Below are 24,137 nucleotides of genomic sequence, written 5' to 3' on the forward strand. Positions count from 1 at the left end.
AGGACTTTCCAAGGGTGGTGTTTTCCAGCTATGGTGCTGCAGCCAGTTAAAAATTAGTGCTAGGAAAAAAAATAAATAAAATTAAAAATATAAAGGTTAGGGATAGAAAGTGGGAAACAAAAGGAAAACCATCTGATGGTTTGATAGGAGCCACAGCCAGCCACCTCTGTTACACTTTTAAACACACTGTAGGGTGAAGGAAAGGATGGGAATGAAGAAATAAGAAAGGCTACTTCTGAACCTTGGCTCTTTCATTGGCACATGTTCTAATGGGACAAAAAGGTAGGAGAGAAAGAAAAGATGGAATGGGTACAAAGGCGCAAACTCGCGTCTGGAGCAAAGACTCTTCTCTGTGTCAGGAATCCTGTGATGATTTCAGTCCAACATTCACTTATTCCGTGTTCACTGAGCACCTACTGTGTGCTAAGCAATACGTCAAGTAGAGTCGTGACCAGCGGAGGCACAGCTGCAGCCCTCATGGAGCCACCACGATCCAGTGGTGAATAAAAACACTTCATGTGCAGAACTGATCAGGTGTGGTGCTTGTTGTGATAAAGAAGATAAATGAGCCATGGGAACAAAACAGGGGAGGAATCGTGGCTGCTTCTGATGCAGGGAAAGAGTGAAGGCAAAAGGAGAAGGGGGCGGTTAAGGATGAGATGTATTAAGGATTAGATAGTATCACCAGCTCAATGGACCTGAATTTGAGCAAACTCCAGGAGTGAATGGAGGGGAGAGGAGCCTGGAGTGCTGCAGTGCATGGGGTCTCAAGGAGTCAGACACGATTTAGTGACTAAACAACAACACCCGATGCAGGAGGGGCCACAGAATAAAGTCCTGCTCACAGAGCGGGGAGGCGAATTTCTGGAAAGCCAAGACAGACAGGCTGACAGCATGACAAGACTCATCTGAATCACTTGCGAGGGTCTTGTAAGAGCCCTGGAATGGAACAGACACCGTGGGTTTGGAAATCAGAGACCTGAGTTCAAATCCTTACTCTCCCTCCAATAAGTTGAGTAAGTTACTGAACTTCCTTGCGTTTGGTACCTTCTTCATGTAGAAGGACGTGGTATTTACCTTCTAAGCTTACTATTTGGGTTAAATTACTGTTGGGTATAGGATTCAGCCTGGCACATGGCCTATCACAGATCCTCAATTAGTGATAGCTAGATACAAAGATAGGAGAAGGCAATGGCACCCCACTCCGGTACTCTTGCCTGGAAAATCCCATGGGCGGAGGAGCCTGGTGGGCTGCAGTCCATGGGGTCGCTCAGAGTCAGACAGGAGTGAGCGACTTCACTTTCACTTTTCACCTTCATGCATTGGAGAAGGAAATGGCAACCCACTCCAGTGTTCTTGCCTGGAGAATCCCAGGGACAGAGGAGCCTGGTGGGCTGCCGTCTGTGGGGTCGCACAGAGTCGGACACGACTGAAGCAACTTAGCAGCAGCAGCAGCAGCAGATATAAAGATCAATCAATGAGAATTTTTTAAATTAAGGGTCTCTCAAACTGCACACACAGGCCGCTTGCTGAGTAAGCGCCGAAGTATCTATGAGCAGAAAGATTTAATGAGGCTTAGCGGTCCTGCTGTGTAAGGTTACTGGAGAGTCTGCACAGCAAGAGGCTTGCAACGTGCCTGCATTAACCACACCCAGAGTTGTCAGCATGTCTGCAGCAGCGGCAGCAGTGGGGCCACGCACTGTCTTTTGCCAGCTACCTCATCTTGCTTTACCCAAAATGTAGTTCCCACCTACAGTGACTCTTCCCACATTTTCCCATGTGAGTTTCCATTTCACTCTTTTCGATAAAAAGCAATTAGATCAATGCATTTCCCTTTGTTTACAAAACCCTTCTTTCAAACAAATTCATAACCTTGGAGGGAACAAAAAAATCCATTGTCTGAAGACGTGTGCCAACTTCCTATTAGGGAAAACATGGTCACAACAGAGACTTTGTTCAGTTGCTAAGTTGTGTCTGACTCTTTGCAGCTCCGTGGACTGCAGCACGCCAGGTCCCCGGTCCTTCACTATCTCCCAGAGTTTGCGCAAACTTGTGTCCATTGAGTCGGTGATGCTATCTGAGTCTGTAGTGTTCATTCTCTGCTGCCTTAAGCCCTCCTAAAAGTTTGAGTCGGAATAGATGAATTCAATAGCTTCCGTAAAATCTGCCACCTCATTTTTCATCCCTCTGGTGATATATGTAAACCTTAAGAGTCTGCAATACTTCTATCTGCTGGATTCTCAGCAAGGGTAATAGACTGAGACGCACTGTCTCCTTTATACCTTTGCTTACCTTTAGCATCAATTATCAAAGATGATAACAAAATGCAAGTTGATCAATCTCCCCACTTTAATTTAGCAAGACAGGTCATAATGGCTTTGTTCCCTGGCTGACATGCCAGCGAGCTGTTTTCACATATTAATGTGACATGACTTGGAGGGTCATAATAACTATGACAAGATAAAGGGAATTAGTTAAAACTTAATTAAAGCCACGTGGATAGCAAGTAGAACACTGTAACCTGAATTCTTGGTTGCTGGATTGGCAGGGAAAAAAAAAAAAAAAAGGAAGATGCTTTATAGCAAGCACAAGAGCCCCAGTTAACACAGCATGTCACCCTGGTCTGAAATAATCTGATCATAATCAGAAGGAAATGATATTGGTGATTCTGGTACCTATCAGCCCACCCAGGACAGAGTAATAGAGCGAAGGTGAGGTTCTCCTCACCCCAAAGTCAGTTATGATTGTTGGTTTTCAGTTTCTAAGTCGTGTCTGACTCTTTGCAGCGCCCTGGACTGCAGCACGCCAGGCTTCCCTGTCCTTCATGATCTCCCAGAGTTTGCTCAGATTCATGTCCATTGAGTCACTGATGCTATCCAACCACCTCATCAGTTGTAACATGCTTATAAAAAGGCTGGTTCTTGGACTCTAATCCCAGACATTCTGATTTGATGAGTCTGGCAGGACTGAAATCTTCCTTTTCAGGTAGAACATTTCCGTGTTCAAGTTACTTATAATAGAATATGTATCCGTGAGACACTATGAGGTCCTGCCATCTTTTACCCCCTCGTTTTAGCAGCCATGGTGGAGCCTTGCCTGAACCAATTATGACTATCACGGTTGCAAAATGGTGATTTTTTTTTTTCTAATTTTTTGGTTGGCAGTTACTCCTTCTTTCTCTATACCTATCAGTTAGAGTCTATTATTTCTTCTTCATTCTTTTTTTGCTTTTATTAGTTGGGATTTTACTCTAGGGAAGACCTCTCCCATTGACTGAGCATGAGTACTTTATTCAGTGGGTGACTGACCCACTACTGTGATGTAATTTTAATGCTTATTTGTAATGTCCCATGTTTGAGCACAGGTAGCCCCTTACAACTGGCTCCTGGAGCCTTTTAAGCATGTCTTTATTTTATCGGCAGCAAAATGTCCCAGGCTTATCTGTACTTCCTTGCCCAGCCTTGAAATCAGACATGTCTCTAAGGAGGCTTTATTCCTCCTAATGGGGACAGGACAGTAACTGAAAATAAATTAAGGCACTGAGAAGGACTCAGCATCATTTTTGTGGTGTTCCAGCCAAACAGGCACACCATAAAGCTAATTGGGAGGAAACATCAGACAAGCTAAAACTGAGGGGTCTTCCAGCAGACAAGAGGCCTGCATGCCTTAGAGAGGTTGATACTCAGAAAGGCAGAGAAAACAAGACTAAAGGGACACAAAAACCAAATATAATATGTGATGCTGGTTTAGATCTTGGCCAGAATCTTTAGAAATGCTATCTGATGAACATTTGGGGATAATTTAAATTGGGACAGAATTTGAATAAGGGTTATGGATTAGATAATAATCTCGTTATCCTTCAGTCACTGAGTCATGTCCAACTCTTTTCGACCCCATGGACTGTGGGCCCCCAGGCTCCTCTGTCCATGGGATTCCAGGCAAGAATACTGGGGTGGGTTGCCATTTCCTCCTCTAGGGGATCTTCTTGAACCAGGGATCAAACCAGGGTCTCCTGCTTCACAGGTGGAATCTTTACCGCTGAGCCACTCGGGAAGCCCAATAATATTGTATTAATACTAATTTTTATGATTTTGAGAGAAGGATAAATGTTGCAATATGTGGTGAAGGGCATGTAGAAATTCATATATTATTCTTACAAATTTTCTGTGAGTTTAAATCTATATCTAAAGTTTTTCTTGATGGACAATATGTTTTCACTGCCGTACTGTTTACAATAGCCAAGACGTGGAAGTGACCTAAATATCTATCCACAGAGGAATGAATAAAGAAGATGTGGTGTGTGTGTGTATATATATATATATATATATATATAGAGAGAGAGAGAGAGAGAGAGAGAGAGAGAATGTAATTGATGTAATATATTATAATGTATGGATATAATATATATATGTAATATATTGTAATGTATGGATATAATATATATATGTAATATATTGATGTAATATATATATATACTGATGTAATATATATATATATACTGATGTAATATATATATATATATATACTGATGTAATATATATATATACTGATGTTATATATATATATATATACTGATGTAAATATATATATACACTGATGTAATATATATATATACTGATGTAATATATATATATACTGATGTAATATATATATACACTGATGTAATATATATATATACTGATGTAATATATATATATACTGATGTAATATATATATATATGATGGAATGTATATATTCCAAGTTTCCTAAAGTATGCTACTGATCCACATATGAATGATATTTTACTCAAGCAGAGAAATTTTCAGTGCTGATGTAATTGTTAGATATAACAAGCATGTCTTCTAAGCCACAGTTTCATAAATATTAGTATTTAGTGGTGGCTATGTTTAAAGAAAACTCATCAGTAAATAATAGCACAGATGCTAGGAAATCCCTTGAGATTCTTGGTAAAATGCAGATTCCATTTCGGCAGGTCCAGGGTGGAGCCTGAATGCAGCCTTTCTGAAAAGCTCCAGACGGTGCTGAGGCTGTAGGACTGAGGACCCCTCTCAGCCCAGCGAGGACTCAAGGCCCTGAGGAGGACGGCTCTCCACAGAACATCCCATAGACTTCAGTTTCTCTCCTGTGCTTCAGCCCCTTGCTCATGTTCTGAAGGCAGCTGCTCACTGAAAGAATTTGCTAAGAAAAAAACAACCAAAAAGAAGACCAAAAAAAAAAAAAGTTTAAGAAATTCACAGCTCTACACTGAGGTTGATTAGGGTCAAAAAAAAAAAAGATATATTTAAACCTAATTAAGATAAAGGATCCCTCCTTAGGCTGAGAGAAACTCCAAGAGTGAAAGCTCTGAGGACGTGTCGACTCCTGTCAGACTTGTCAGAAAAATGTTTCGTCAAGGAGACACGCTGACAGCCTTGAAGGGTTGACAACCCTGCCTGGTAACTCTGCAGGCAATTTTCATATTATGAAACTCGAGAAATAACACCTAATACTGATCAATTGCTTTAAACTTTAAACTTATAAAACCTTTTGCAGGCATTAGTGCACCCAGGTTCTGACCTCTTAATCTGTTATTGCTCCTATCAAACCTGTGGACTGCTTCACAGTAGGGGTCAGGTCTATCTCCCCAACATTTGGCAAAGGCCTTGCATCTATTCATAGCAGGATTTCAACAATAATTGGTGTGAAAAGAGATTTTTTTTTCCTCCTGATCCTCAAATACATAATAGCACATTTCATTTCATTGAAGTTGCCATCAATTATTATGATCCACTATGATTTTAAGTATCTCTAAGAAAGAAAAAAATGTTGGCATTTAAACCTCCTGCACCACTGATTGGAACATCCTAAATTCCAAGGTGTTAAAATGAGAAACCTGCATCTTAGAAATTGACAAATATCATATATTAATGCATGTATGTGGAATTATAAAAAAAAATGGTACCGATCAACCTAGTTTCAGAGCAGGAATAGAGACACAGATGCAGAGTACAGAAGTATAGACATGGTAGGGGAAGGGAGGGGTGGGATGAATCGGGAGATTAGGTTTGACATAAATATAAGCATTACCATGTGCAAACTAGCCAGTAGGAAGCCGCCATCTAGCAGAGGGAGCTCAGCTCAGCGCTCTGTAATGACCTCTGTGGTGGGAGGCAGGCTCAGGAGGGAGGGGATGTATGTATACATGTAGCTGATTTACACTGGTGTACAGCAAAAAATAGCACAACATTGTAAAGCAATTATGCTCCAATAAAATAAAAGAAACTGAGAGATGGTAATAGTTGTGTTTTCCTACAGGGTCACCCACCCAGCATAGAAAGAAAATGGATAACAGCCAAATGTTAGAGTTGCTGAAGATACTATAAGGTGGGAAAGAGACAAATAAGAACAGTGGGAGGTTTCTTTCTTATATACTGTATGACTATTTATGTCATATTCTAGAACAGATAAAGCTATAGTGATGAGTGAATCAAAGTTATATACATTTTTCAAAAGAAACCAGATCATACTCAAAATTAGTGAATTTCATTGTCTAACAATTATACCTCAATAAAGCTGATTTTTTAAATCCATTTTTTCCCCTCAATGAGTTGGGGCAGACAAGACTCTTTCTCAGACTGTAGTCCAGCTGGCAACCATCTTTTCTCAGGAAGAGCATCAATGGATCCCCGCCTCTACGAGAAAAAGCACAGGCCAAGTGACCAGCAGAATCCATGAGACAGTGTTCCAAGTTCAAGGACCCTTTAACAGAAAGCATAATGGAGAAGGAGGCAGAGAAGGAGGAAAGGAAAGGATGCCATTACTGTCTTCTTACACAAACCTGTGCAGTAGCTAACAGGGGAACCCAGTGCTATAGAAATCCAGCGAGCAGGAATGCAAGGATCAATTGTACAGAAGGAGACTAAGAATTCTCAGCCCCTGGCATAAAAGCCTTGATTCAGGTCAGACACCTTTTGGCTAGGGGTCAAGAAAACACTTCTGTGTGTTGTCAAAGAAGACTGTCCCAACTGGTGGTGGTGTTCCATCCCTAAGTCGTGCCCGACTGTTTGCCACCCCATGGACCCCAGCATGCCAGGCTTCCCTGTCCTTCACCATCTCCCAGAGCTTGCTCAAACTCATGTCCATTGAGTTGGTGATGCCATCTACTGATCTTATCCTGTGCCACCCCTTTTTCTTCCTGCCCTCAATCTTTCCTAGGATCAGGGTCTTTTCCAACGAGTCAGTTCTCTGCATCAAGTGGCCAAAGTGTTGGAGCATCAGCTTTAGCATTTGTCCTTCCAGTGAATATTCAGGGTTAATTTCCTTTAGGATTGACTGGTTTGATCTCAACTGCTGTTCATATTAAGTGCCAAACTCTAGGACCTGGAGAGACAAATGAAGAAATCTGAAAGACCCCCAAATGAGGTCATCCCTACCTGGGTGAGCCACATGTCACCACAACTCCGAGTGATGGCCACTCCCCACGCTGCTCTGCAGCTGTCTTTATTTCAGCTGGAAGAGCGTTTGTTGAGATTCTCTCTCTTAAGTAATAACCTTGGGCAAGTCACTGTGTCTGTTTGCTTGTCTATAAAATGATGAATGCAATAATAGTGCTCACCTCATCTTGAAGTGAGGATGAACTCAGTTAATCCAGGAAGAGTTTGGAGCAGTGTCTGGTGCCAGGCAATCACTTCGATGAATGGTAGTTATTTTCACTACTATTATCTGATATATAATTGTGCATAATTGAAACTATGACATGACTCAGTGCTGGACTAGGGCCATGAGCTAGCAGCGTTCCCAAATTCCTGTGTGTGTGTGCTCGGTCCCTCAGTCGTGTCTGACTCTTCACAACCCACTGGACTGCAGCCCACCAGGCTCCTCTGTCCATGGAATGCTCTAGGCAAGAATACTAGAGCCGGTAGCCACGTCCTCCTCCAGGGAATCTTCCCCACCTAGGGATCAAACCTGTGTCTCTTCCATCTCCTGCCTTGGTAGGTAGATTCTTTACCACTGGCCACTGTGGAAGCCAAATTCTTATCCCCATTTTTTTTTTAATTGACTTCCACTTTAACAGGGAAGGGCTTCCCAGGTGGGGCCAGTGGTAAAGAATCTGCCTGCCAATGCAGGAGAAGTGGGTTTGATCCCTGGGTCCAGAAATTCCCCTGGAGGAGGGCATGGCAACCCCCCTCCCTTGCTCATGCCTGGAGAGTCCCATGGACAGAGGGTCCTGGCAGGCTGCAGTCCACAGGATCACAAAGACTTGGACACAGCTGAAGCAACTCAGCACGCAGGCAACAGGAAAATGAAAGCAGCCAGACAAACCGCAGCTGCTGGGAAGAGGGCAATTCCAGAAAGCCAGGAGGAGCATGAGCTTGCAGGAAGCAAGACCACTGCCGCTTCCCCTGAAGGCACCTCGCTGCCACAGTAGCTCAGAGACCAAGCTGCTGGGGCCCAGCCGGCCTCCTGGCAGCTCTGTGTCTGCTTTCAGGGGGGCGGATTGTGTGCTGCGTCATCCGGCTTGTGCGCAGAGACATTAGCCTCCGGAATCGAACGTGTCTGTTAACAAAGCGATGCGCCGCTCACGCCGCCAGCCCCTCGCGGCGTGCGCCCTCCGGAGCGGCGCTGCGGGCACCTCTCATCTGTCAGCTGCTTCGGCACGACATCATTTGGAAATGTGTAAAGAGCCCAAATTATCTTCTCCTGAGGTGACAAATCAAGTACAGGGCCCACAAGCCCAGACGGTTCCCACACCAAATAAACAGAACGCCACAGGAGCGAGGGTAGCCATCTCCCAACAGTTTACCGAAAACAAGTTTACTTCTTATCGGAAAGATTAATGAACAGGCTGTCCCCTCACCTCTGATTGTGGCTGAACAGAAATTAGGGGCAGTTTTTAATCTATTCTGCGGTAACATCATCACGACAGGTCACCAAAGTTCATAAGGAAAGGGTCTAACGCTTCTCTGGGAAGTTATTTCCAATACCTGGTGGAAACTGAATTCGCTCAGACATGTCCGACTCTTTTCGACCCCATGGACTGTAACCTACCAAGCTCCTCTGTCCATGAGATTTTCCAGGCAAGAGTACTGGAGTGGGTTGCCATTTCCTTCTCCAGGGGATCTTCCCGACCCAGCGGTCGAACCCGCTTCTCCCGCATTGCAGGCAGCTTTACCGTCTGAGCCACCAAGGAAGCCAATACCCGCCAATTAATGACAAATTATTAATCTTTTCTCTGATGCAGCTGCTGCTAAGTCACTTCAGTCGTGTCCGACTCTGTGTGACCCCACGGACGGCAGCCCACCAGGCTCCTCCGTCCCTGGGATTCTCCAGGCAAGATCATTGGAGTGGGTTGCCATTTCCTTCTCCAATGCATGAAAGTGAAAAGTGAAAGTGAAGACGTTCAGTCGTATCTGACCCTCAGCGATCCCATGGACTGCAGCCTTCCAGGCTCCTCCATGCGTGGGATTTTCCAGGCAAGAGTACTGGAGTGGGGTGCCATCGCCTTCTCCCATACACAGCTGTTATTTTTACCTATATAAAATATACTAATATATTAGGTAGAGTAAAATGAATAAAAATATTTTCTTACTAAATAAGACTCTTGTGAGGTGGTGCTAGGGGTAAAGAACCAGCTTGCCACTGCAGGAGACATAAGAGACTAGAGTTTGATCCCTGGGTGGGGAAGATCCGCTGGAGGTGGGCATGGCAACCCATTCCAGTGTGCTTGCCTAGAGAATCCCATGGACAGAGGAGCCTGGTGAGCTACAGTCCATAGGGTTGCAAAGAGCCCGAGGGACTGAAACCACTTAGCACACGCTCACACATGCCATCGCTGGGCTTCCCTGGTGGCTCAGACAGGAAAGAGTCTTCCTGCAAAGCAGGAGACCTGAGTTCTATCCCTGGGTTGGGAAGATTCCCTGGAGAAGGAAATGGCAACCCACTCCAGTATTCTCGCCTAGGGAATTCCATGGACAGAGGAACCTGGTGGGCTACAGTCCATGGGGTCACAGTGAGTCAGAGCCTGCTGAGAGACTAACACTTTCCCTTTCATTCATACAGATATTTATTTATGTGGCTTATTACAATTGATGCCGTTTATCTTTCAGAAACTTTGCTGAACTTGCACCAAGGACCTCTCCATTTATTTCTTCCACTTGATTCCCTTGCTTCCCTGTACGAGCTGGGGCCAAACCCTTGAAATATGGGGTTAGGAGGGGAAGATGCCAGAAGGGAAATGAGAAGCGGGAACTTGGTTGCCTTTAGGACAGATAACCAGCAGACTGAATGCTTTTGGAGGCTTGAGCACAAAGTACAGCACCTGCTCTATCTCAAAATTCTGCCCAGAACGGTTGTATATTTCATGAAACTTCACATGGTTAAAAATAATCATACCCAGGGAGATTTTTTTTTCCACACGGAATATATAATGTGTTTTTCCTTAGAACTGCATATTCCATCCTCAAGACTCTGAATAAGTACAGGGGAGAGATCCATCCTGAGGAAAATCAATTTTGTGAGAGAAGGGAGGGATGGTGATGCCTCGAGACACAAAGGCAACATTTGCCAAGAATTCCCAACTGGGGAAGGAGGCTGGAACCTTAGCCATGTCTACATTGCTGATTTGGGTAATGGAATTTGGATACAAGTGGGTTGTCTGTATTATATTCATGTGTAAACTAATTTGAGAGGGAAATGATAATGAACCAATACTGAAGTTTAGCCAATAGACTAGCTGATGAATTGTGCCCACCTGACCATCCTGGAAATTCCAGGCACAGCCAGGTGAAATGATCCTTTTGTGTGTGTGTGTGTGTGTGTGTGTGTATGTTTGTGTTTATTTTTCAATTTGAGATATTACTCCATGTCTAAATTATCCAAGCCATGGATAGTCCTCACATAGCAAACATTCAAGATACATCAGCACACACGTAAAGTGGGCCTTTTTACAGAGGGCTGAGTGATCAACTGACTCCGGGACACTTTCACTTAAGAGGGCACCAAGAAGAAAAAAAAGCCTGCAAAAGCTTATATACAGACGCCTCATTGGAAAAGACCCTGATGCTGGGAAAGATTGAAGGCAAAAGGAGAAAGGGGCAGCAGAGGATGAGATGGCTGGATAGCACTACCCACTCAGTGGACATGAACTTGGGCAAATTCTGGGAGATATTGAGGTACAGGAGGACCAGGCAGGCATGCTGCAGTCCATGGGGTCACAATAAGTCAGATATGATTTGGGGACTAAACAGCAGCATCAAATATATAAGCACTGTGCTGTACACCTGAAATTAATGCAAAATTATAAATCAACTCTACTTCCATTTTTTTTTAAAAAAGAAGAAACTAAAAAGGAAAGGGAGGAGTCCAGACTCCTTGTGAACACTTCACTCCTTATACCAAAGAAAGCTTCAGCAAGTGGGAAGGAAGTACACACCTAAGATTTCTGACTGGAGTTTTAATCTGGGAACCCCTATCATCCTGACGGTGTTCCTAGCTGAAACACACTGGCCAAGCCTTTCTTGGTCTCATGCTTGTTGGTGAAGGACCCAAGGTCTGATTCTGCTACTGAGAGCAGAGACAAGCATTCAAGTACTGATTCCCTTTGTCCTTGGCTGTGAAATCTTCCCAGGGACAGTTAGTATTGGTTGCTCAGTTGTGTCTGATTCTTTATGACCCCATGAACTATAGCCCACCAAGCTCCTCTGTCCATGGAATTCTCCAGGCAAGAATACCAGAGTGGGTAGCCGTGTGCTTCTCCAGGGGATCTTTCCAACCCAGGGATCGAACCCAGGTCTCCTGCATTGCAGGCAGATTCTTTACCATCTGAGCTACCAGGGGAGCCCCAGTGATTAGGAAGGCTTAAAGAGAAATCCATAGAGTGGGCATCTTTCTTTCTTCTCACCAATAAGATGAAATCCAGACAATAGATTAATCCCTCACAGTAACAACATAAGGAATTGTATTTAAGACCGGCATAAAAGCAGTGGGATAAGTGCCTCCCTAAAAGAATAAGAAGACATCATGCCGCTTAATGGGGAAGGAAGATCTGGAAGCCAGTAATTAAATACACTGCATAAAGTGTTACACTCAGATAAGTGAAAAGTGCTACATGACATGAAAAAGGGTTCCACAACCCCTATACAGAAGTCATGCATGCCTCCATGAAAGGTGTCCTTGGTTTGGGCTATAAATGACAAGCAGGAACTGGTCAGCTGGAGAAGCAGGGGTAGGACATTCTGGCACAAGGAAATAGCACAGCAAAGGCATCAAGGTATCTGAGTGCGGAGTACAACCCATGTCTTTGAATAACAAGCAGTTGTTGTTCAGTCCCTAAGTCATTACAACTCTTTGCAATCCCGTGAACTGCAGCATGCCAGCCTTCCCTGTCCTTCACTGCTTTCCGGAGTTTGCTCAAACCTATGTCCATAGAGTCGGTGATGCCATCCAACCATCTCATCCTCTGTCACCCACTTCTCCACTTGCCCTCAATCTTCCCCAGCATCAGGGCAGGCAAGCACAAGATGAAACCAAAAAGGTGGAGGACAGTTTCTTGGGATCTTATTCACCATGGAATTATCCTAGGATTGAAGTGCAGAGCCAATGGGAATTTGAAAACAGGAGAGCAATAACATGGATGGGATCACTGGGAGCTGTGTGGAGCATGAGAGAAAGGGGAGAAGAAACATTTATGGAAGCTTCCGTAATTGTCTAAGTCTGAGATGATACTGGCTTGATTTGAAGTACTGGCAACAGTAATAAAGAGGAGTAAATCAGAAAGACATGTTTGATTACAGAACATGTTGGCCAATTAAATAGGGAGGATAAGGGAGGAGAGGAGGCATGAATGATAAGATTTTTATCTTGAAAGTTTGGGTGGAAATTGACATCATTTATCAAGAAGAACCAGGTTTGGACAGATTGGGTTTGAGATGCCAAAGGAAAGTCAAGCATGATTGTCCAATAAAGAATGGGAAATATCAATCTGGTTAGGAAGTTTTATTTGTAGTGGGTTCTTACAATTTTATTTGGGTTTTCCTGGTGGCTCAGGTGGTAAAGAATCTGCCTGCAATGCAGGAAACCTGAGTTCAATCCTTGGGTCAGGGAAGAGCCCCTGGAGAAGGAAATGGCACTCATTCCAGTATTCTTGCCTGGGAGCTCTCATGGACAGAGGAACCTGGTAGGCTACAGCCCATGAAGTCTCAAAGAGTCAGAAATGACTGAGTGATTGATACTTATGACTTATTTAATTCCTTAGAAAGTTTGACAAGTATTCAGAGAGAATGAAAAATAGAATCTGTGTCCTCTTTGAACTTATGTTTCTACAAAATCTCAACTAAATTTTTGCCCAGTGAAATTCTCTCCAGACTCCCATTTTCCTTCATAACAAAGATCAGTTTCCATCTATAAGAGGCTTCCTTCTGTTACCAAATCTCATTGTTTTCTCTCCCTCCTCTGAATCCTGCTTTCAAAGCGCCTGTTGACAATGCCTTTCCTTTGGTATTTATTTATACGAGACTTGTGCCTAATTTTGTCAGCTAAGTTTTCACAAAGATGTGCTTTGCTCTCCCCCAAATAAATTGGGAATATCTTTCAAGGCAAGAGCTTTATTTCCTTCTTGTTAACTCTAAGGATCTTGTATAACATCCATGAGAATGTGGCAGCTTAGTTGAGCCAGACTTCCCTGGCTTGAATCTCAGCTTTTGCACTAACTCATTACCTGGGGCAAGTTACTCGCTCCGTGTTTCAGTTTCCTCACCTGAAATTGAAGGCAGTCACCATAAAATCACATAAAGTTGATGTGAAAATTAAGTGAAGTGAAAGTCGCTCAGTCTTGTCCGACTCTTTGCGACCCCATGGACTATACAGTCCATGAAATTCTCTAGGCCAGAATACTAGAGTGGGTAGCCTTTCTCTTCTCCAGGGGATCTTCCCTATCCAGGGATCAAACCCAGGTCTCCCACATTGCAGGCAGATTCTTTACCAGCTGAGCCACAAGGGAAACCCAGTGAGAATTAAGTGAGATGGCAAAAGCAAAGCACTGCCTAAGTTCCTAGGATGCAGTAAGAGTTCAACAAACATTTGTGTCAGGATAAGTTCTGATGTGCTGTGTTAACAAACAGCCTCTGTGTTTCCATGGCTTAAAACAAATGAGGATTTATTTCTTCATGCTACACACTGATCAGATCTATAAGAGATTTCTACTCATCACATCACTCAAGGACCCAGGCTGACCAGCAGCAGCATCTTGAATATTTCTGGTTGACAATGTCAGAGGAAAAGAGAGCCCTGAAGGTCTTGTACCAGTAAGGAACTATTCCATAATGTAGATGACACGCCACACTTCCACTCAAAAATCACTGGCCGCAGGGGTCACGTGGCCTCATCCAACCACATGGGGATGAGGAAGTACAATCCTATCATGTGCCCAGAAGGGGAGAAATGAATCTCAGCTGAATATCTCTATTTGAACTGTGGTGTTGGAGAAGACTCTTGAGAGTCCCTTGGACTGCAAGGAGATCCAATCAGTCCATTCTGAAGGAGATCAGCCCTGGGATTTCTTTGGAAGGAATGATGCTAAAGCTGAAACTCCAGTACTTTGGCCACCTCATGCGAAGAGTTGACTCATTGGAAGACTCTGATGCTGGGAAGGATTGGGGGCAAGAGGAAAAGGGGACGACAGAGGATGAGATGGCTGGATGGCATCGCTGACTCGATGGACATGAGTCTGGGTGAACTCCGGGAGTTGGTGATGGACAGGGAGGCCTGGCGTGCTGCGATTTATGGGTCACAAAGAGTCGGACACGACTGAGCGACTGAACTGAACTGAACTGAATAGTCACCAAAATGTTAGTTGTGCTGTTGTTGCGTAACTATGTCCTTAAGACTACATGGCCAGATTCATCCTGGAGACTCCATTAGTGTTAGCTACTAGCAACACCAGTAGCCGTGATGTTTTCACATGGACAGTGGAGAACAAGGGGAGTAGATGAGTTTGAGATACATTTAGAAAGTGCAATTGATACGAGCTGCTGATAGATTGGATTCTGGGGAAAGGGGAATGCATGTGACAAAGATGAATCCCAGGTGTCTGGCTTGACTAATTGGCAAACCACAGCCGCCACCGCTGTCTCCCAGAACACCTTCAGTGACTCCTTAATGGGCTCCGTTTTATCTCCTCTTGACCTCTAGCGGTCCGTTCTACCCTACAGTGAGATTGATCTTTTAAACCCCAATACATGCAATGGCTTTCCTTTATTTTTAGGACTAAAGTCCAGTTTTGTTAATAAAGCGCTAAAGGATTCTGCACGTTCTTACCTCAGCATCTTCTCCAGGTACATTTCACAACCTCTCTGCTTTGCTGTCTATACTCCAGCCCCATTGACCCTCTTTTTGTTCTTCAAACTCAGCCTGTTTCTCTCCACCCTGGGGCCTTTACACATGCTATCCCACTGCCTGGAACTCTCCCAACCACTCAGTCCTCACCTGCTTGGGTAACAGGGCTTCAGATGCGACCTCCAGAGTTTACTTCCTCCAGATCCGTTCTGGACCCACTTCTGCAATTTCCCAGTACCGCTGGCTTATAGCACTTGTCACAACCATACTTCATTAGCTAATATAAAACCATTTGTTTTACATCTATCCTTCTGTTAGATGGAAACAGAGATTTTTGCCTCTTTTATTAACACTACTCTATTTACAATGGGGGCTTCCCTCATAGCTCAGTTGGTAAAGAATCTGCCTGCAATGCAGGAGACCAGGTTTGATTTCTGGGTCTGGAAGATCCCCTGGAGAAGGAAATGGCAACCCACTCTAGTATTCTTGCCTAGGAAATGCCATGGACAGAGGAGCTGACGGGCTACAGTCCACGGGGTCTCAAGAGTTGGACATGACTTAGTGAATGCTGCTGCTGCTGCTAAGTCACTTCAGTCACGTCCGATTCTGTGTGATCCCATAGATGGCAGCCCACCAGGCTCCTCCGTCCCTAGGATTCTCCAGGCAAGAACACTGGAGTGGGTTGCCATTTCCTTCTCCAATGCATGAAAGTGAAAAGTGAAAGTGAAGTCGCTCAGTCGTGTCTGACCCTCAGCAACCCCATGGACTGCAGCCTTCCAGGCTCCTCCATCCATACGATTTTCCAGGCAAGAGTACTGAGTGGGATGCCATTGCCTTCTCCGACTTAGTGACTAAACCACCACTATTTACAATGCCTAACACAGCTCTCAAGTCATAATAGTGAAGTTGCTCAGTTGTGTCCAACTGTTTGCGACCCCATGGACTGTAGCCTACAATGCTCTTCCGTCCATGGGATTTTCCAGGCAAGAGTACTGGAGTGGGTTGCCATTTCCTTCTCATAAACACTTATTGAATGAATAAATGAGTGGATGAAGGGACAAATATCTTTTTAAACAAAATTTTGTGGACAGTGTAAAGTCAATATAGGTGTGATTATACAATATCCAACCATTCAACAGAGGATGAGCCAGCTGGATGGCATCACCGACTCAATGGATATGAGTTTGAGTAAATTCTGGGAGATAGGGAAGGACAGGGAACCCTGGCATGCTGCAGTTCATGGAATTGCAAAGAGTCAGATGCAACTTAGCAACTGAAAAACAGCAACAACCATTCTCTTATTTCTGGCCATTTAGGTTGTTTGCAAATGTTTATTACCATGGTAAAAATAGAGACATTAAAAACAAAAAAAAATATTATTCAAGCATCTCTGATGCTAAAGTTTCTTTTAGGAGGGAAGTTTTACTTGGGAAAAATCTCTTGTCAAGAGTTTCGAGGTACAGTGGTATTCTAAGGGGTATATGGCAACTGGCCCCCAAAACTTCAAAGAAAAGGAGTTAACTGCCTTCACTGCAAGAGGACATGACTTTTCTGATTGTTCTGAGAGAGAACGTGAGTGGGAGGGAGAGGAAGGAGGAGTAGAGAGAGTGAGGGGGGCAGCGTGTGATGGTGGGGATGGGTGGTCGTGAGCAGGGCCCTGATCACAGGTGACCCATCAGACCCTGGAGAGCAGAAGGTGGCTTGTGGTGTACCGTCGTCCCCTTGAGCCTAGTTCTTGGGTAATATTTTGGGGTTTTTTTCTCCTCCAGAACTGAAGGAACTGGATTTTATATCTGGATTTACATATGAAAAGAGAAGCTCTAAGGAAAGAAAGAAGAAGGAGACAGACAGTCAGAAGACATCCTCGTACCCTAATTTTATCCTGAGCTCGAGCGGGCAGGGCAGGGAGAAGCCAGCTTACATCTGGTTGCAACAAAACCAAACCAAACCCTGAAAACAAACCAGTCTCTCTCTCTCTCTCTCTTGCAGTCTCTCCCATGTCCAAGAGTGTCTCCTTTACGATAAATTTCCAAAACTGGATAAAAGTTTAAATATATATTTAAGGTAAAATGACTTCTAGCAATTCATATTCCCACTTTTTTTCCCCTCAGTGGGAAATTCCATAGCATAAGGCAATGTTGTCCTCAGAAATGGCTGTCTTGGATTACAAATTCCAGTTCCTTTGGTTAAAAGTCATCCCTCTTATACTCTTTAAAATGACACACACACAGTAAGCCCTTAATAAATGAGTATTGAATTAAATTCCTAGCACTCCCAGGGCTTGAAACTTGCCATTTTTTATATGGACTTTTTATTCCCCTATCTCTAGGAAGGCTGCAATATGTCTTGATTTTTTAGATTATAAGTCCCTCTTCTGCTGACTTATAAATATCTCAAGTCTTCAAAATCATGTTGTGTAAGTTACAAGAATCTCGGTTCTGTGAATTTTCTAATTCTGTTAAAGTCTTGGTTTTTTTTTAAAGCATTTTAAAACACATACTTCTGAGTAGCATAATAAATTCACAATGATTACCTGAATCGTTCTTAAATTCAAATAAGATTTTGCTTGTGTTTAGTTTGTAAAAATGTAGTTATTTGGGGCCATTACTTCTTTTTTTCCCCAATTTGATCCTCCTCTTTAATGTATTTCATTAAAAATCTAACCATATGGTTAACAAAAGCAAAAACAAAATTGACTAATAATTTCAAAATTTGCCAAGGTGTCATTTTTTTGGAGTGTATTGCCCCAAGTTAGAAAAAGAAATAAGTAGCTCTGACTGAAAGTAATAATAAGAACTTGTAATAATCAAGTAAACACCACACGTGTGCCTGTTACTGGTCAGTTGCTAAGCCGTGTCTAACTCTTTGCAGCCCCGTGGACTGTAGCCCACCAGGCTCCTCCGTCCGTGGAATTTCCCAGCAAGAATATGGGAGTGGGTTGTCATTTCCTTCTCCAGGGAAATCTTCCCGACCCAGGGATCAAACCCACATCTTGTGCATTGCAGGCAGATTCTTTACCACGGAGCCACCAGGGAAACCCAAATAGCTTTTTCAGTCTCCATTTATACTTTATCAGTACTTAGAGTTTTTTTTAATAAAAATTATTCTTCTGCAATTAATCACTTGGCCTAATACATTTGTGGTTGGCTTAGTTTGAGCATATAATGTTTTCAAGGGCACAACAATGTCACATTTAAGAACTTATTCTATAGTTACACTGTTATGAAGATTCATGTACAAAAATGTTAATTATGGCATTGTATAAAAAAAAGCAAGAAAATCCATGTAAATCTCCAACATTGGGTGCTAGTTAAATAAATTAAATAAATTACAACCAATAAAAAATTAGATACAATTACACAAGCCAATACAAAATGAATTATAAGATAATTATAAGAGTTTAAGTGAATAAAAGCAAACTGCAGAATATTATGTATACTACATATTTATATGCATAAAATATTTCACTTATAACAATTCATTATTTTCATTTAACATTTATTACTTTAATAATAATTTATTAATAGTAATAACTCATGATAATTGTTTCTTCTAGGGAAGGTAGTAGGAGACATGATTTGGAGATGGGAAGAAAACATACTTTTCACTGAAATGTTTTCATTTTTTACCATGAACATATATTAATTTTCAGTTAAAAGAGAACAATCAGATGGGGGGAAGAAGGAGCTTTGGGTCTACCCTTCATGAAGACAGTAAAAATCCCTATCACTTTCAGTTCACAGTAATCAATTCAAGTTGTAATTAGCTGCTATTTTATCTCTGATCCCATCAGCAACATGTCAGCATCTCACCAAATCTTAGTAAGAGTTCTAACCTCATGCCAAATAGCCATTTATTCCATCATTAATTCATTGAATCACTCAGTTCATACTAACCACTTGGGCCCACACTATGCTAGGCCCCATGTTGGAATGTAGAATACAGCTATCAGCAAGAATAAAAACAGGCCCCGAGCTCCTCAGACTCTGGGTCTAGGTGGAAAGACAGCCTTCAACATGAGGAATTAGACGTCTGTTGACCAGCATTGGGGGTGCATATGGAAGGGCTTACACCCCTCTTCACGTCTTTGAAGACCTCTGGGGAAGGGATGGTTAAGCTGATATCTGTAAGATATGCAGGGGTTAATCACATGACCAGAGAGAGTAAAACGTGCCCAAGAAGAGATGAGCAAATGGTCTTTAAGAGATGGTTTCAGCTAAGAGGGAGATCTTCTTGCAAAGACTGAAGAACGTTCAGCTCAGTAGGAAGGATAAGGAATGAGGAGCCTGGACAGACCCCTGGGAGCAGGTCTAGGAGACCTGAGCAACGTTAGCAATTCTAGACCTCACTTTAATGACAGGGAGGACCACAGTAGGACTTTAAGCACATATAATAGTTCTAGGAAGAGCTGCTGCAACAAAATATCACAAGTGGGGAGACTTAAGACATGGAGGCAACCTAAATGCCCATTGACAGGGAACGGATAAAGAAAATGTGGTATATATGCCCAATGGAATATTACTCGGCCATTAAAAAGAATGACATACTGCCATTTGGAGCAATATGGATGGACCTAGATATTATTCTACTAAGTGAAGTGAGCCAAAGAGAAATATTGCATGAAATTGCTTACCTGCGGATCTAAAAAGAAGGGATAGAAATGCACTTATTTACGAAACAGAAACAGACTCAGAAATGTAGAGAAAGAACTTATGGTGACCAGGGTGGAAGAGTGGGACGAAGGGATGGTTAGAGAGTACATGAGACACATGTACACACCGCTGCGTTTACAGTGGACGACCGACAGGGACTACCGCACAGTGCGGGGAGCTCTCTTCAGTGTCGTGTGGCGGCCTGGCTGGGAGGGAAGTTTGGGAGAGAATGGATTCATGTATACGTACGGCTGAGCCCTTTTGCTGTCCAACTGAAACTATGGCAAACATTATTAATCAGCTATATGCCAATACAAAATTAAAAAAGAAACCAAAGAAACTGGGAGGCTTAAGACAACAGAATTATTTTTCACAGTTCTCAAGGCTTAAAGTTTGAAACCCAGGTGTCCACGGGGCCATATGCTCTAGGGGAGGAAGACTCCCCAGCCTCTCCCTAGACTTGCAGATCTTTATGTTCCTTGGGTTTGATCCCTTGGTCAGGAAGATTCCCTGGAGGAGGGCATGGCAACCCGCTCCAGTACTGTTGCCTCGGAAATCCCATGGAGAGAGGAGCCTAGGCTCTATTACAGTCTACAAGGTCGCAAAGAGTCAGACACAACTGGAGTGACTTAGCATGCACCCAAGCTTGTAGGCAGATTCCCTCAGTCTTTAATTCTGTCACATGGACTTCTCTCTGTGCCCAAATGCCCCTTTTGGTCCAGAGACCCTGGTCATATTAGATTAAGGACTCACCCTCATCCTTGATGACGAATCTTAATTCGATTACATCGGAAAAGACCCTATTTCCAAGTAAAGGCATAGTCACAGATTCCACATGGACATGAATTTGAGGAGGACACTATTCAACCAAGTATAGCAGGGGAATGATATAATCTGATTTATATTTTAGGGACACTTCTGATGATATTAAGGATAACGATAGGGAAGGAGGAAAGAGATTAACTTCATAGATTTCTTTATTATTTTTGAAAGATGAGGTTCATTTTGAGACCCTACAGGTGTCAGACACTGAGCTAAGAGCTGTCTCCATAATATTTCATTCAGTCCTCACCTGGTCCTGTGAAGAAAATCAGAGAGACGTCGTCACATGTCCACGGTCACACAGCAACACTTCACACACAGATCAGGCAGGCCATGGAACCAGCATGCTTGCCATCGCCGTAGGCTCAAGTCTGAGGACTTGATGAAGGCAACGGGGATGCTCTGACATGGATTTCTTGGAGGTGGAGACCTCGGTGCACCAGCGGGGTCCTGCTGGCCAGCACACTCTCTGCTCCTTATGCAAAGCCAGGGCAAAAGGTGAACGGCTAACGTGTCCTAAAGGGCAGTCCTGCTGTAATGCCAGGGGATCTGACAGTTCCAATGGCTGTGTCCACTGATCCGACGCTAGGTCAGAAATGTTCTTTTTGGAAAAGAAGAAAAACAAAAAAACCTATGTAAAATCTGTGCTTCACAAATGCGAGCTCATATTAAAATAAGCCTGCTTAAAAAAAAATAAGATGAAGAAACTTGACGCCATTATCTAGACATTCAGACGACAGAAATTAATTCAGAGGGAAAGGAGGTTAATTGGTGGGAACTGTTCGGATCCTAGCTGATATTGATCAGAAACGGACCGATGGGTCTTCTCCCCTTCAGCTGCTTTGCCTCCAGAGTCCACAGTTTTAAAGATAGATTGAAATTTTAAGAAAAGACAATGAAGACCAACGTTATTCTCTCTCAAGCTCACTAATTTTCAGGAGGGCAGGTGATGGGGGTAGGACAAGTATTCTGGGTAGCTTATAGCATTCATTCCCTGTCACAATTTTATAATCTCAAAATCTGACCAGAGCATCCAACTTTCCATTTTCTCTTTTTGTTCCATGTCTCTTCTCTGCTATACTAAAAGAAAAAGAAGGAAAGAAAGGGAGGGCAGGAGGGAGGGAAGAAAGAAGAGAAAAAACTGAAAGAAAAGAAAGTATACATGAATCCCAAAAGAAGGAAATAATGATCCGATCGATTATTCTGATATTTAGTACTTAAAAATAAAAATAATAAAAATGAAAAGGTTAAATCAAGATTCTATTTTAAAAACTATTTGCCTAAAATAAAGAAGAGATGTGTTTAAAAGCAATTAATAAGCAATTTTTATCTAGGAAATGAGTGATTTTTGTGCAAAGAGGGGAAAAAAAAGGCTCCAGGCTTTGCCTCCTCTCCTAGAAGCATCCCATATTCTTAGATGTGACGTTGCCTTGGTAACCACAACTTGGTGACCTCGTTATTTCAACCTAATCCTGCTTTGAAATTATAGTTGCTCCACCCTTTTGCCTGGCTAGCCTGATAACATAATCATTGTAAATGAGGATGGAAAAAAACAGCAGGATACAGGCCCTCCAGTGACACAGGACCCGTCTCACCTTATCGTGGAAATAGAGGGACAATTAAACGGCACGAATCTAAAACCCTAAAAGTGGATTTTCTTATTTTTCATTTGGCTTGTTATGCTTATTTCCAAAACCTACCAGTTGATTCTGTGTAGCAGGGTATCTTGATATTACTATATGAAAATGGGAATTTCCTACCTGTGTTAAAAGGAAAAATAGAAGAGAGCTAAACAGTCAAAGGTGAAGTTCTTAATTAGGCATTTGTTTTGCCCAACAGCCGAAGAGAAACAGGAACTGGAATATAATTTTTTAACAAATAGAGTGACAGCATCCGGGTTTGTTTGCCCAGATTCACTTCCTCCGGCTAACGCCCCACATTTCAGTTGTCGTCCTGAATGCAAATTTCTTTCCTAACAAAGGGGTCTGGGGAGACTGCATGGCTTAAACTCTGAAGGCAGCAAATGTAAACAGTTTAACGGAAATGGAATGAACTCATTTGTCTCAATGTACGTGCTTGGAGATCTCTGTTTGCTGGGAAACGGAGGGAAATTCCAGTCTCTCTCTCACTCATTTCCTCATTATATGCTCTAAAATGGCCAGGGTACAGGGGTGCTGGGTTCAGATCTCAGTAAAATTTTCACACTGCACCCAACTCATACACCGAGCAGTCTGGGGTAGCTGTGTGACCCTGTCTTTTAGGACTCTGAGCTCCCCCCCAATTTCCCCTCCAGGAGATCTTCCCTGTATCTGACACCCCAGTTTTCCTGCTGTCTTTCCAAGAGATCGTCAACTGTGTCACTTGGGGATGGGGGTGGGAGGGAGTCATGTCACGTGGATAGACCCACCCCTCCGCCCAGTTCTCTTGGTGGCAGTGGGTCCACTTTCCCTGCCTCTCCATTGTGTTTTTACCAAAGAATAACACTTTGATGTTAACAACAGCATTAACAACAGCTCCGAGGTGAGAAGCAAGCTTCTGGTTAGGGTCATCATTTAGAGAGAAGCTTGGACCACATCTGGACGTGCCCAGGGCATAATACCACCCTTGTTTCTAGTCCTCCTCCCTGCAGAAAGACAGCTGCCACCACCTATGTCTTACAACTGTCAACACCATTATGATATTGTTTTAATGATGTAGGAAAAGTTGTCGCTTCTTGAAAGAACTATGTCACAGATGCACTTAGTTACTATGTTATTCTGTCCCACCTGGACCAATTGTAGAACCAGGATTAAGGAATGTGCTCCATAGGTAGACACATCAAAACTCACTAGGAAAAGAAATTTCTAAACATTACCAGCTCTCCAAAGACATAATAGGCAGTCTCAACAACAAGGGAAATATCCAAAAGATAAAATTTAAGAACACACACCCTTGACCTCCCAGATCAGATCTGAGTATAAATATGATATCATATTACCCTCTAAGTATTCATCAGATGGTGAGCTTTTGGCTTGAAAGTTTCTTAAATGATATGAAAGGGGGGTGGGCAATGCAAATTCATTGGTATATCAAGCATCTATGTAGGGATGATCAGAGAAGATGAATAAAATTAAGAGAATCATGGTAGGATCAGGGAGGACTGATAATAGGCAAGTGTTAGGTCCAGGCTGAGAATAACTCAGCTAGTTATCATGAGGGGTCAAATGATAGCCATGCAAACATTCTTGGATGGAAAAAAATAGATCTTGAGATGACAAAAAAAAACATTATGAGAACATCAGCAGCTGGGGGTGCTGCCTCCTGACAAGCAGAGCAATGCAAACCCAGTCTGCTAAAACCATGCTACTGAACCT

General features: G+C 43.0%; 1 long non-coding RNA gene across 1 annotated transcript; it reads right to left on the reverse strand.

Moving 5' to 3' along the window:
• Positions 1-4,769: 4,769 nt before the first annotated feature.
• Positions 4,770-22,257, reverse strand: LOC129657327 (uncharacterized). Its single transcript, XR_008716687.1, has 3 exons — positions 20,716-22,257; positions 6,544-6,672; positions 4,770-5,179 (listed from the first exon to the last, which is right to left on the reverse strand). It is a non-coding gene; the product is annotated as an uncharacterized LOC129657327 (long non-coding RNA).
• Positions 22,258-24,137: the final 1,880 nt, after the last annotated feature.

The sequence above is a fragment of the Bubalus kerabau genome, chromosome 7 (assembly GCF_029407905.1).
Source record: "Bubalus kerabau isolate K-KA32 ecotype Philippines breed swamp buffalo chromosome 7, PCC_UOA_SB_1v2, whole genome shotgun sequence".
NCBI lineage: Eukaryota > Metazoa > Chordata > Mammalia > Artiodactyla > Bovidae > Bubalus > Bubalus kerabau.